A 12,953-nucleotide genomic window follows, 5' to 3' on the forward strand; every position below is an offset into this window, starting at 1 on the left:
CTCCCTGCTCTAGGCGTGCCTTGAATGGTACCAATGGGATGGGAAGGGAAGAGGTGACATTCAGAAAGCAAGGGCCTGGCACTTTTGATTCATGCTTCCCTTATTATTTACCTATTATAAGGGGCAGGCTAGCAAGTAGGGGTATATACTACTATGCATACCGGGGCCTACCATTTTTATTCCTTATAAATAGTAATGTTATCTTTGATTGTCAGAAGGTTTCGGGGATGACAGGAGATGATAATTTATTCGAGATACTTGTGGTTTGGGATTTATTATTTGGCTTCTCCAACAAAAGGGATTTCTTCAGGGGACACCTTCATGATTTAGGAATGTAAGTGCTTCCTATACTCGTCATTTTGTCATATTATTTTAATAATTATATTTTGAAAGTTTTTACAGCATAGTCATCACTCCCACGATGCAGTAGAGCACACAATTCATATCACTCAGGCAGATGAACCATTAAGCTTTCAACAACAATGATTGTGGAAATACAAAGAACATTTGACACTATTCCATACATTAATTGGATAAATCATGTACATGACTTATCAAGCCAAAAGAACAGCTAGGTTTAAAGCCAATATGTTCACTAACATGAAAATTTTCAAGCTCACAGACTTTGCGGAGGTTTCTTCAAGAAATGGAATACCCTTCTTTGTAGCTACTTTTCCAACAAGAGAAAGTTGAACATTTCTTGTAGGTCACAAGCCATTTATGTTAGAAGAATAGAAAACTCACCAATAAAGAAGATTTTGAAGGTTATAAATGATTGAGACAACTCTATATGTTAGAGCTCCATTGTAAATCTCTTCCAATCCATAGAATAGGCTTTAGGTCTATTAGTAAAGGGGAAGAGGCCAACTAAAGGAAACAGGGGCTAATAGGAGTTTTCAATGATATTCTTGGAAAATCCATTAATGGTTTAAGATTGAGGCACAATAAGCAGTGAAACTATTGTGAAAGTAAAACATTTTAGTTAGAAAAAGTTACAGGAAACTCCCCATCATTACATGGTACCTTGAGCCAAAGGAATAGTTATAAGTTATTTTACATTTTTTTCCCAAAAAAATAATGAAGAAACTATTCATAATTTGATTCCAAAAATGGCATGGGATACAATTTTTCATTTAGAAAATCATTCCAAACTTGTAGCAATCAATGACTTGAAGGATAGAGAAAATAAAAAATCTTCCAAAATTTGTTAGGGAAAGCACTATTTGGATTTGGCTTTTTCTGGAAGGAAACATGGGTTGAACATATCTATTTTATAATTTCCCAATATAGTAAATTTTGAAATGGTGATTCAAGGTGCTTCTAAGCATCATGTAGGGCTCATTCATTTATGGTCATTTCGAATGGGAGATTCAATCCCAAGGTACTTTTAAAAATCACAGAGGGAATATTAATGCTTGCAATCAATATCCATTGTTCATTTCCTTAAAGTTGAAGTGCCTATAAATTCAAACCTATGTTATCATCCTTCAATGATTCCATAAGTAAAGTAAATGCACTATGCTAAGAACATGTCTACCAATCAATTTTCTATTCTGGAAAAGAACTGAGATGCCCAATATAATACATTTTGAAAGGGAGATTCAAGGTGCTTCTAAGCATCATGCAGGGCTTGTTCATTTGTGGTCATTTTGAATGGGAGATTAAAGCCCAGGGTACTTCTAAACATCACGGAGGGCCTCTTAATATTTGCAGTCAATCTCCATTGTTCGTTTCATGAAAGTTGAATTGACAAGAAATTAAAAACTATGTTATCATCCTTCAATGATTCCATAAGTAGAGTAAGTTCAATATGCTAAGAACACATCTACCAAGCAATTTTATTTTATGGAAAAGAAATGATATGTTTGTGGAATTGGATTTTAACAATATGGATCCATGGGATTATCCCATCTAGAAATCTTGGGTAGAAACTAAAGTACTTGGAGCATACATATGCAATTAATAGTATCATTCAAATTAGACACTCATTTGACACATTTTATATGGCTAAAACCTCTCATCTTACAATTCACTTCACCTACATATATAAAAGCTCCATTATTCCTCCATTTCTAGTTGAGAAAGCATTAAGAACATTGAAATTCAACAACCCTGAAGCCAAGATGTGTGAGAAATCATTACAACATGAATTAAAAAATAGAACATAAGCACCCATTCATCTTTCAACCAACAATGAAAACAAATATCCATGTGAATGAGGATATGCTTGCCTTTGTAGGGTCTATACCAACAAGAAAACAAGCTCGGGCAACTACTCCAATACAACCATGTGAAATAGTGACAATTCCAATACTAGACCAAGCTATACAAAATACCCCATTAATGCCAGTACTACATTCTAGAAGTCTTTCATAAGTATCAAATTGTAATGACATAAATTTATGAAAATGTGTTCAGTTTAATATGCACCACTGTCGGGAAGCCTTTAAATTTTGATCAAATAAAACGTGTTCAGTTTAATATGCACCATTGTCAGGAAACCTTTAAATTTTGATCAAATAACTCGGTTGCTTAAGTTTTCAAAATGGAGAACATTTAGCCAAGGCATTGAGAATCAGGAAAAATTTCACTACAAAAATTAAAGAATAACTTTGTTGTGTAAGTTTCAAAATGTTGAATGGTGAATCAAAGGCCCTGAGTAACAAGGGTAGTAGTGTTATCTCAAATTTTGAAGGAACATCTAGGTTAAGGAATACATTAAGAATGCAAAAAAAAACTTAAAAAGTGAATATTATGAAACTCCAAAGATAATCAAAATCTTAGAGTGATAAAGGAAACATATAAATTTAGATTATACAATGGACAAGGTAAAGGAATTTAGAGTTGGGATTGGTTCATAACACCAACCATCGAAGCTAGTCGATAAAGGCCTACAAACCATTGAGTTAGGAAAGGGACCTAACTGGCTCTGATTAGAAATTAATAAAAATTCCTACCTCTTTTGAATTTATCGATAAAATATATGATACATTCCCATAGATCATAACTTGAACACCAATTATAGACTATCCTAAAGCTAATTATCACAATAGAAGGCCAAGTTAACCAATATGCACAAAATGAGGACTTGTCATATTGAACTAAGGACACTGAGCATGCTAAAGTACAACTAAGCAAGAATATCCTTGAAATTATCTTGGTAGTGAAACGTTGCAAAAAATGTTGAGTTAAACCATTTTTTAATTCTTGAGAAGTTTTTGACCTAGACAACACATTTCAAAGTTTTTGAATAACATTATTTCCATTATCATGAAGTCAACCTTTGTTAGAACCCCAAGCCTCTTCAACTTGTTTGCACAAGAAATAACAAAAGGAAATATAATGATTTGTTAAAAATGCTTATGGATGCAATTTTATCTTTAAAAATGGAGTAAAAACCCAATATTTTTAAGAATGTGGACTAACCTCAACACACTCATAAAAATCTTGTTAAACCACAAGAAGAAAAAATCAGCTAAAAGTGCAAAAAGGGAATTGATAAAACTCTAAAAAATGACATGAAAACCTTGTAAAACCACCTGAGATGGCATAGTTAGCCCAAGATGCATGTCAAGGCCAACCCTAATTCCTAGATGTTGGTACCAATTACTCTGAGAGGGTTTCATATATGTCTAAATGTGTTAAATGTGTGGCATAGGGGGAGAATGAGATGTGCATCAGTTTGATGGTTTCCTTCACTATGGTAAATTTAATTCATAAAGTGGTTTTGCAAAAAAAATGATAGGAAAAACTATGAGGTTTCATGAAACCCATGTGTTAAAATTTATATACATTATATAATTAAAATATATATAAATTGATAAAAACAACACAACAAATTTGTGGGGTACGCGTGTCTTCCTTTCATGCAACCCATGTGACCATACGTGTATGGAACTAGCATGGAAGTTGGACGCCACTTGGATTATCAAGAGAGGATCGAACTAATCACTTACGTGTTAACCATATTGTTATTATTCCTATACACTCAACTATCTTCCTTTCTTTTGCTTCTTTCTCTCTAATCATGGTGCTCCTTTTCTTAGCATCCATCCATTTCAATTGATCTCACGAAGGCATTGGTGGTAAGATAAATAGGAGTAGGGATGTTAGTGGTTTCTAATGTTCAATCTAGGTCTCAATTGATTTGTTCACCGACTTATATGAATTATGGTTGGTTTTTCACATTTGGGTCATCACGCCATTTCATCTTCTTGGGCTTAGATGTTTCAAGACTTCCTGAAAAATTTGATTCATGTTTTCAAAAAGGAAATGCAAGATCTAAGGGTAAGATTTGAATTTGAACTTATAGGAATGGTCATGTGTTACCCCCCGAGGTAGATATCTACGTGGGAAATGGAAATTTTTATGAGTTATCACCTCGGCCAAGATGGGGTGGTTGTTAAGGAGGTGAACCAGAGATTTTAGTTACTAGTTATACATGGTGCAAGACCTTGTCATGATTGGTTATACACAGTCATCATAGGGACCAGTGTTGGAGAATACAACATTTGTATTATTGTATCGATCATGGTTGTATCAAGAGACTGTATTGATCATGCCTAGATCGGGAGATAGGGTTCTATCTCGACACCATATGTTCATTGATAGCATGTCGGTCATAGCCACGAGTATGTCTCACCTATTTTTGTTTCCATGTTTACATAGTTTTATTGCTTTGTGCAAATATTTCATATGCCCCTCCTTCGACTTCCTTATTGTCATGTACCCTTAATAATAATAAAATATTTCCCTCATGTAGTATTAGTTCCTAACCTAGATAGTATGTCTTGTAACAGAGAAGGTAAAGTTTTTTTGTTTATAAACATTTCATCAACAAGTGACTAAAAGCATACCCCTTGGAATGCCTTGTTGTGATTTATACAAGAATCCTTTTGACTCTGATTTGATGTTTCTTGTACAATAGGTTTTGGAGGCACTAAAAAGATAACTCTTGGAATGCCTTGTTGTGATTTACACAAGAATACTTTCTACTCATATTTGATATTGCAGACACACAAGTTTATGCAACAGTTGAAGATCCTTCTTGCATAACCTCATGTTGAACTCCCTAGGGACCAAGGATTGCATTAATATCTCGATGTGCAATATTAGGGTGATGTAGGTCTATTGCAACTAACCTAATCCTCCCCTTGAAAAACTAAAAAGGAAAAGTCATTAATAGTCATCAATTATAATAAACTTCTAAGCTTGTTTAGATTTTAAGACACTCATAAGTAAATTTTTCAAAACCATATCCTATTAAAAAAATTTAACTTTAAAGAGGTCAAAATATTACTTACCATATTCAGGCCAAAATGTGGCCTACTAGTGCTGAAATCACCAACGTCAATGGTTTCCTTGAATAGTCTCAAACAATGAAAAAATACACAGGGACAATATAAAAATGACAAATTAAAAATATAGTTATAGGCAACAAAATTAAATAGTATAGAAATTTATTGAATCATTATTTAGTGGCGTTACTCTTCTTCCCATTGTAGGTTTCTCTACAATAGCCTTGAGGAGGGGCTCTAAGAAGGCTTGACTCATACTTAAAATATTTTTTCTCTATAGCATCATTGGAAGTCGAATGTTACATCAAAGCCAGAGGGGTTGAAGGAGGGGCTCTAAGAAGGCTTGACCAATACATGCACCCAAGCTAGAGATGTCAACTTGAAGTTCCTCCTTTCCCTTTACTTTCTCCTACACCAAAGGTTAAAAATTCTATCGGCCAAAAAGTCCTATGCAACCAACCATGGCATAACTACAACAACAATGGGAAAGATAACTGATAGTAGAGGAAGGGGAATCTCATCATTGTCCTTATGTTCTCACCAAGCAAAGCCCATATGTCACAAAGACCAGATATCCGAGACATCACAAATATTGTTAATATCACAAATACCGTATGTGGCAAAGATTGAAAGGCATTGGGAAATCATGCTTGTTAGTTAATTAAAAACAAACATTTATTGTTAGTAAAGTAACACTAGCATTAATTTAGTGAAAAAAATTAATTCATCAAATGCACTTTATATATTATCTTTAAAATAAGATAATATGGGATGGTGCCTGGGGAAGAGGCCAAATAAGACCTCAAACCTTAAAGTTCCTTTAAAATCATAAAAATATCAAAAATGACTTATATAATTCCATGAAACTTTGGTGTAAAATTGTGAAATTATTTTGGTTTCCATACACACGTAATACAAAACCAAAAATCAATTATTACGCCGTAACGCGTTCCCTCTGAGACGAACTCCCCTCCATGCCACCGTGTCTCAACGTGGGCCGTTAAATGGATTGTTAGATGATTAAATCATCTGCAGCCATTAGATCATCGGTGGAAAACGTTCTGGTCAGTGAAGAGTCAGCTCGCCCTGAGGTCTGAAGCGACACAGGTTAGTTTTGCATATCCTGCGTCAAGTGTACAAGTTTCCTGTTTCTCAGGTTCACATTTTTAAAGAGTCGTGGACGGAATTCATTCATACTTTTGGTGTTTTATAGCTCGCTGTTGAAAGCTCCGACTGCCTTTTACAGTTGAAATTGCGGCAATGATTGATCGTTCGACTGGCAGAAACCTCGGCATGCGCGAGGGACTGAGACGGTATTTCGTGCGATGCAGTGATTCGACCATCAACAATTGCATCAAATACCTTCTGGGTGCCCTCTTGGGGCGTGTGGTCTGTCCTCGGAATCATCATTATCGCGTTGAGTTCCTCCCGGATAAATGCATACAGAGGAAAGAATTTAGAGCCATCGATTAACGTTCTGCAACACGAGCCTTCCAGCATGTGACTGTTGGTGCGCTCCTCGGATGAAAGCATGATTGCTGTTATCTCCTCTTCAAGGCGCTGCTTGAGGTGGGATTCGAACTCTGTTATCTGCTCTACAATTTTAATATCGTGGAATGTAACAATGGTGTCAAGAATTGTTTGTTTGAGGGCAGAGACAAGTGGGAGGGAAGGGTTGCAGGGGGATTCTAAATGTGTACACTGGAATACCCCTGGCAACGCTAATAAGCTGTTCTTTAATGGATTCTGGGAGATGGCATTCGTCTGAAATGCTTGAGATGATTCCTAACACAATATTTAGAAGAATTTGTTCCAGTTGTCGCAGATCTATTGCCTGGCAGAGAGCGTGTAAGTGCGATGCCAGCATAAGTTTTAAGATATCCAGAGCTTCTTCAGTCTTCCTGGCAGATATGAGGACCAGAGAATTGATGTCCTGGAAACCTCGGCATGCGCGAGGGACTGAGACGGTATTTCGTGCGATGCAGTGATTCGGCCATCAACAATTGCATCAAATACCTTCTGGGTGCCCTCTTGGGGCGTGTGGTCTGTCCTCGGAATCATCATTATCGCGTTGAGTTCCTCCCGGATAAATGCATACAGAGGAAAGAATTTAGAGCCATCGATTAACGTTCTGCAACAGGAGCCTTCCAGCATGTGACTGTTGGTGCGCTCCTCGGATGAAAGCACGATTTCTGTTATCTCCTCTTCAAGGCGCTGCTTGAGGTGGGATTCGAACTCTGTTATCTGCTCTACAATTTTAATATCGTGGAATGTAACAATGGTGTCAAGAATTGTTTGTTTGAGGGCAGAGACAAGTGGGAGGGAAGGGTTGCAGGGGGATTCTAAATGTGTACACTGGAATACCCCTGGCAATGCTAATAAGTTGTTCTTTAATGGATTCCGGGAGATGGCATTCGTCTGAAACGCTTGAGATGATTCCTAACACAATATTTAGAAGAATTTGTTCCAGTTGTCGCAGATCTATTGCCTGGCAGAGAGCGTGTAAGTGCGATGCCAGCATAAGTTTTAAGATATCCAGAGCTTCTTCAGTCTTCCTGGCAGATATGAGGACCAGAGAATTGATGTCCTGGTTGTGCTGCTCGGCGCTGTGAACGTGGGTAGTGACTGGGTTAGCCAGGAATTGAAGCTCCGAACTATAAGCAGCCATGGCTATGTCGATTCCCTTGAAGCCATAGTCCAAGCTCAAGTCGGGACCCAGGGAAAGGTTGCCCGGGAGCCCATTGCTGTAGAATTCGATCATGAGCTCTGTGAACTGTGCAAAGATGAGTTTCCCCAGTCCAGCCAGAGCTACATGAACATAATCCATGTAGAATCCCACTGCGCTGCCCTGGAAATTGGCACTATGGAGGGCCTTGCCGTTGACAGGGTCGATGATGGGATTGTCGTTGGCAGAGTTGATCTCTGTCTCAATTGTGGCCGTGGCTTCTCTTATGGTCTACACCAGGGGGGCCAGCCACTGGGGACTCGAACGCAGAGCATAGCGGTCCTATCTGGGCTTTTTCAGAGAATTGATGCTGTAATACTCTCTTGAAAGCTCCTGGAAGGGGCTGTCTCTGAGAAGCCATTCAAGAAGTGCCGCAGACTCTCTCTGGCTGGGGTGCGGCTTCATCTCGTGGATCAGCGAATGCGCGAATTCTTCCCGCCCGAAGATGACTTCGCAGAACATTCCACAGAGCATTTCCACAAGCAGGCACTTCTTGTTCTTCACCATGAGCCCCAATTCGAGCCCTGACTTGGGGATTCCCAATTAGCAGACCCGCTATGTAGGCCAAGGGAATTAGGTCACCTGAAGCGCTTACAGAGCCTCGCAAGGGGCATTTGGGCGTGATATGCGAATTGATAAGTTGCTGTAGCGCTTCCATGATCGCCCATCGAATCCCAGAGCAGCCATAGATGAAGCTACTCATTCTCAGAAACATGGCGCATCGAGTGGTGATGGGGGGAGCTCCCCCGGTGACGAAGAAGGGCCGGTGACTACTCCAGCTAGCAGACATCGAATTAGGGCTTCTTGCAACTCGCTCAGTTGGTTGGTCCTCTTGCTTGAACAGGCGCCGAATCCAGTGGTCACGCCATAGATATCAGCTCCTCTTTTCGCTTTCTCTTGCACCCACAACGAACACCTCTCAGCCCGTTCTCTGCAATTCCCGGCATGATTATCTAGTGTCACTTTCACTTGGGGCCTCCGGCCCAGGGCTGTGACATGGGCAACGCTGATGCGGGAGCCATCGACATTGATGCAGTTGGTTTCGTTGAACGTCTTGATAAGAAGGATGATGTCCTCCACGTGACAAGAACGAGAACGGGCAGTTATACAACTGTTACTATTTAATTGGAAGTACTCCATTGCAGACTAGCTCAAAGATTACAGACTGACGCAAAATTCAGAATCCTGAAAGCATACCATGGAATTCTCACAGACAGCACCATGGCTTTATAACCATCATGGTGCTGTTAATTGCACCAAGATACACAAAATTCAAATTGTATCCCATGGATTAGGGAACCCAGCCATGGTTGGAAAATCGAATTAATTTTATTATTCAAAATATTATTATTATTTTTAATATTAGTATTACGTTTTCATTTTCGACTTATATCAACTATATTTACATTTATTAATATAATCATTTTAATAAATCAATATAAATTTATTTAAATTTAGAGTTACTCAGTTTTTTAAATCTACATTTTTTATTATGCAAATTTTTATTGAATGTGAAACTTGAAAGAAATGTTTCTATCTCTAGGTATTTGATTTCTCTTAACAAATAGTAAATTAAAAATTAAAATGAATTTATGTTGGTTGATAATAATATTTACGTCGTAAGGCATTCCCTCTGAGAAAGACATCCCTAAAATGCGACGTGTGCAATCCTGAGCCATTGATTCTGTGTGTTAGATGATTGGGGTGTTTTCTGTCGTTCGTTTAATCTGTTTTTTTCATAGAAAAATGGTGTTTTTCCCATGGTAATGGGCCATGAAAGGCCAGGCCTGGCCTGCTCGTGATGAGACTCTTCTGCTGGCCATGAGACTCTTCGCAGAGACTGCTTGCTGGCGATGAGACTCTTCGCAGAGACTGCCTGCTGGCGATGAGACTCTTCGCAGAGACTGCCTGCTGGCGATGAGACTTTCTGCTGGCCATGAGACTATTCGCAGAGACTCTTCATGTCTTTCTTCCCTGCATGCGTAGCCTTGTGCTGTTATATCTTTGCAGAGACTCGTTTGCTTCACACATGGGATTTCTGCCCAGGAATACTTCAAGGCTGCCCACCTTGCATTTTCAAGTACTTTCCCAGAAGAAAAAGCTCTATGAGAAAATCCATAGTTTAAAGACAGCACGTACCAGATTGAGGAGGAAGCGCCACATTGGAAGAACATATGTAGATTGGATTCAGCATTGATGCGGCACATCTGACATTGGCTCGGCCCCTGCCAGCCTTTCCTTTGCAAGACCTCCCAAGAGAGATTTCTGTTTGAGAAAAGGAGCCAGGAGAAAAGAATCATCTTAAGCGGGCAGGAGGCTTTCCAAAAAATGGGAGGAAAGAAGGGCGAGGGAGGCGGCCGATCAATAGAGAGGGCTGCATATAAGTCTTTAACAGAAGTTAGAAGGGCAGGCTTCTCTAGGGACCAGATGAGTTCATTAGCAGAGCCCGATTGCAATCTTCCTTTGCTAGAGAAACTGTTGACAGCCGAAACCCATAAGGGATGAAGAGAAGGGGGGATGGATAGTTCATCTGCGCTCTTCCAAACTGGGGCTTGAGAAATCCAAGACTGAATTAGCTTATTCCATGTAAAGAGACCTTTTGAAAGGAAGAAGAGGACCAAATCTGGAGAGATCAACGATTCCAAATTATGCAGCGTTGGGTCGAGGCCGATGAAGACACAAGAATCGGAAGAGAGAGTCCATTTTAGATTCCCTAAGAAGAAGGTTTGAAGCTTTCTGAAACTTTTCCAAATGATGGAGCCGGACCTGATTCCCAACGACTTCCTTCTGAACCAGAAGACCATATTCCGCCCCTTGAGATATTTTTGATTTATGATGCTGCTCCACTGGCTTTTACCATAGATACCTCTAATGAGCGATTTGCAGAGAAGAGCTTTCCCAAAAGAGGTCATATTCAGAAGGCCCCAGCCGCCCTTCTTCTTCGGCTTTGATATTAAATCCATCTTTGCTAAGTGAATCTTGGACTCGATATAACGACCGCCCCATAAGAAGTTTTCTGCTAGAGAAGTCATCTTTTTTGAAATAGATGAAGGAAGAAGGAAAAGGTGCGCCCAATATACCGCCATTTGAGAGAGAACAGCTTGAACCAAAAGTAGCCTGCCAACTAAGGAAAGGAAGCGCATCTCCCATCTAGAGATTTTGTTGTAAAAACGATCAATCAACCACTGCCAATCCCTGATGCGATATCCATTCGCTTTTAGATGGAAGCCCAGATATGAGAGCCCATCTCCCATCAGTGCGATTTTTGTGCCAAACAGCTCAGCAACCCATTGAGCTAGGATTTATGTGTACGTATTTTCCAGGTTTTTTTATTAGGCAAAATGTTTGTTTTTTTAAAGTAGAAATATCATTTGTTTTTCATTTTTTTAAAGTAGAATTCAACTATATTGACTCTCCAAATTAGAATTTGGATTTTCTCCAAGAATAGGAGCTTGGTTTTCCATGTGAATCAACCTCGACTTTGCACCCCTTTTTCTTTTACAATTCCATCTACGTGCAACCTTCATACTATTGTCCAGATTTCTTCTGAAGGCATCAGTTTGAAGGGCAAGGCTAATTGGTGGAAATATGATACTGTGTGCTTAGACCGGCTTAGAATTTACATTCTTTATATGATGTTGTCCTCATAGTATTCAATTACGGGTCCAAGAGAGCCACAGTGAAGGGTACCTATGAACATATTTACTACTTCCATCAAATCATATATCAAACCATATTGGTTCTTGGTCCCTCATGTCAAACTCATATATGGTGTTTTCAGCACCTCTTGTCACAATCACATTTGAGATTCAATCCCTCTTATCATCACTAAAAACTGAGTTAGCGATGAATTTTTTTCTTCAAAATGGAATTCAATCATCATAAGCATAGTTGGGTAAGCCTTGGTAAATCGAAGTCATCAACTTCAGCTATGAATATCTCGCCCTATGATCCAAATTGGCTAGGAACCTAAATAGGCGCTACTTAAGCCCCTGCATAGTCTAAACTTTATAGGCGCTGCTTAAGCCCCTGCATAGTCTAAACTTTATAGTAAACATCAGGCCGTTTGAATGTGGACTGAAACAGGGATGATTTACCTAGCCAAATGTGTTGCAGTTAAGGAATGGCCCCTATTATCCCATTTGAATTAACTAGTAGAGAGAAAACTCATCAACTTCAGCTGTGAATATTTCACCGTAGGATCCAAATTGGCTAAGCACCAAAATAGGCCCTGCTTAAACCCTTGCACAGTCTAAAACTTCATACTAAAGATCAGACCTTTTGAATTTGGACTGAATCAGGGATGGTTTATCTTGCCAAATGTCCTTGTTATCCCATTTCAATGAACTAGCTAGAGAGAAAGGTTGCCTCTTCCGTGGTGATGTCCACAATGTTGCAAGTCTTACTACTACAGTGGTATCTCCCAATTGGGATTTGGTTCCCCATTAATATTCTCCTTAATTCTATCAGAGGAGAATGCATCCAGGTTCCATGAGGGGGATATGATGCCAATGCAAGATTCTTTTGTCCGCCTCTAGAGGCCTATTTTTTCACCTCAATCCAAATCCACATTTTTTTGTACCTTGACTGATCAGACCTATGAAGAAAAAACTTCCATATGAAGGAGAGGGAAAGGAATCCTTTCATTGATTTGCAAGTTTTTTGAATGAATATTTTGTATTTAAGGAAATGATATTAATCTGGGTAACTCACCTTTTAGATGGCAGATTTCAGAATATTTTGGACTCAACCCTAATTTCTATTTATCTTATTCCTAGAATATTTCAGGTTTATCTGATTTCCAGAATATTTTAGAATCTATAATCAAATTAAATTAAATTTGTGAATAATCTTGTCAGTCAACGAGGTAAAGTCAGAACAATGGCTTATGATGTCATAGTCACAAGATTCAGCTATGTTGACCCTTGCTG

General features: G+C 38.8%; 1 pseudogene; it reads right to left on the reverse strand.

Annotated features, from left to right (window-relative positions):
* Positions 1-6,488: 6,488 nt before the first annotated feature.
* On the reverse strand, positions 6,489-11,054 carry LOC149223911 (phenylalanine aminomutase (L-beta-phenylalanine forming) pseudogene; annotated as a pseudogene).
* Between the last annotated feature and the right edge of the window lie 1,899 nt (positions 11,055-12,953).

Source organism: Pinus tabuliformis, chromosome Q (assembly GCF_031772625.1).
Source record: "Pinus tabuliformis cultivar Carrire ecotype Pingquan chromosome Q, CPIR1, whole genome shotgun sequence".
Lineage (NCBI taxonomy): Eukaryota > Viridiplantae > Streptophyta > Pinopsida > Pinales > Pinaceae > Pinus > Pinus tabuliformis.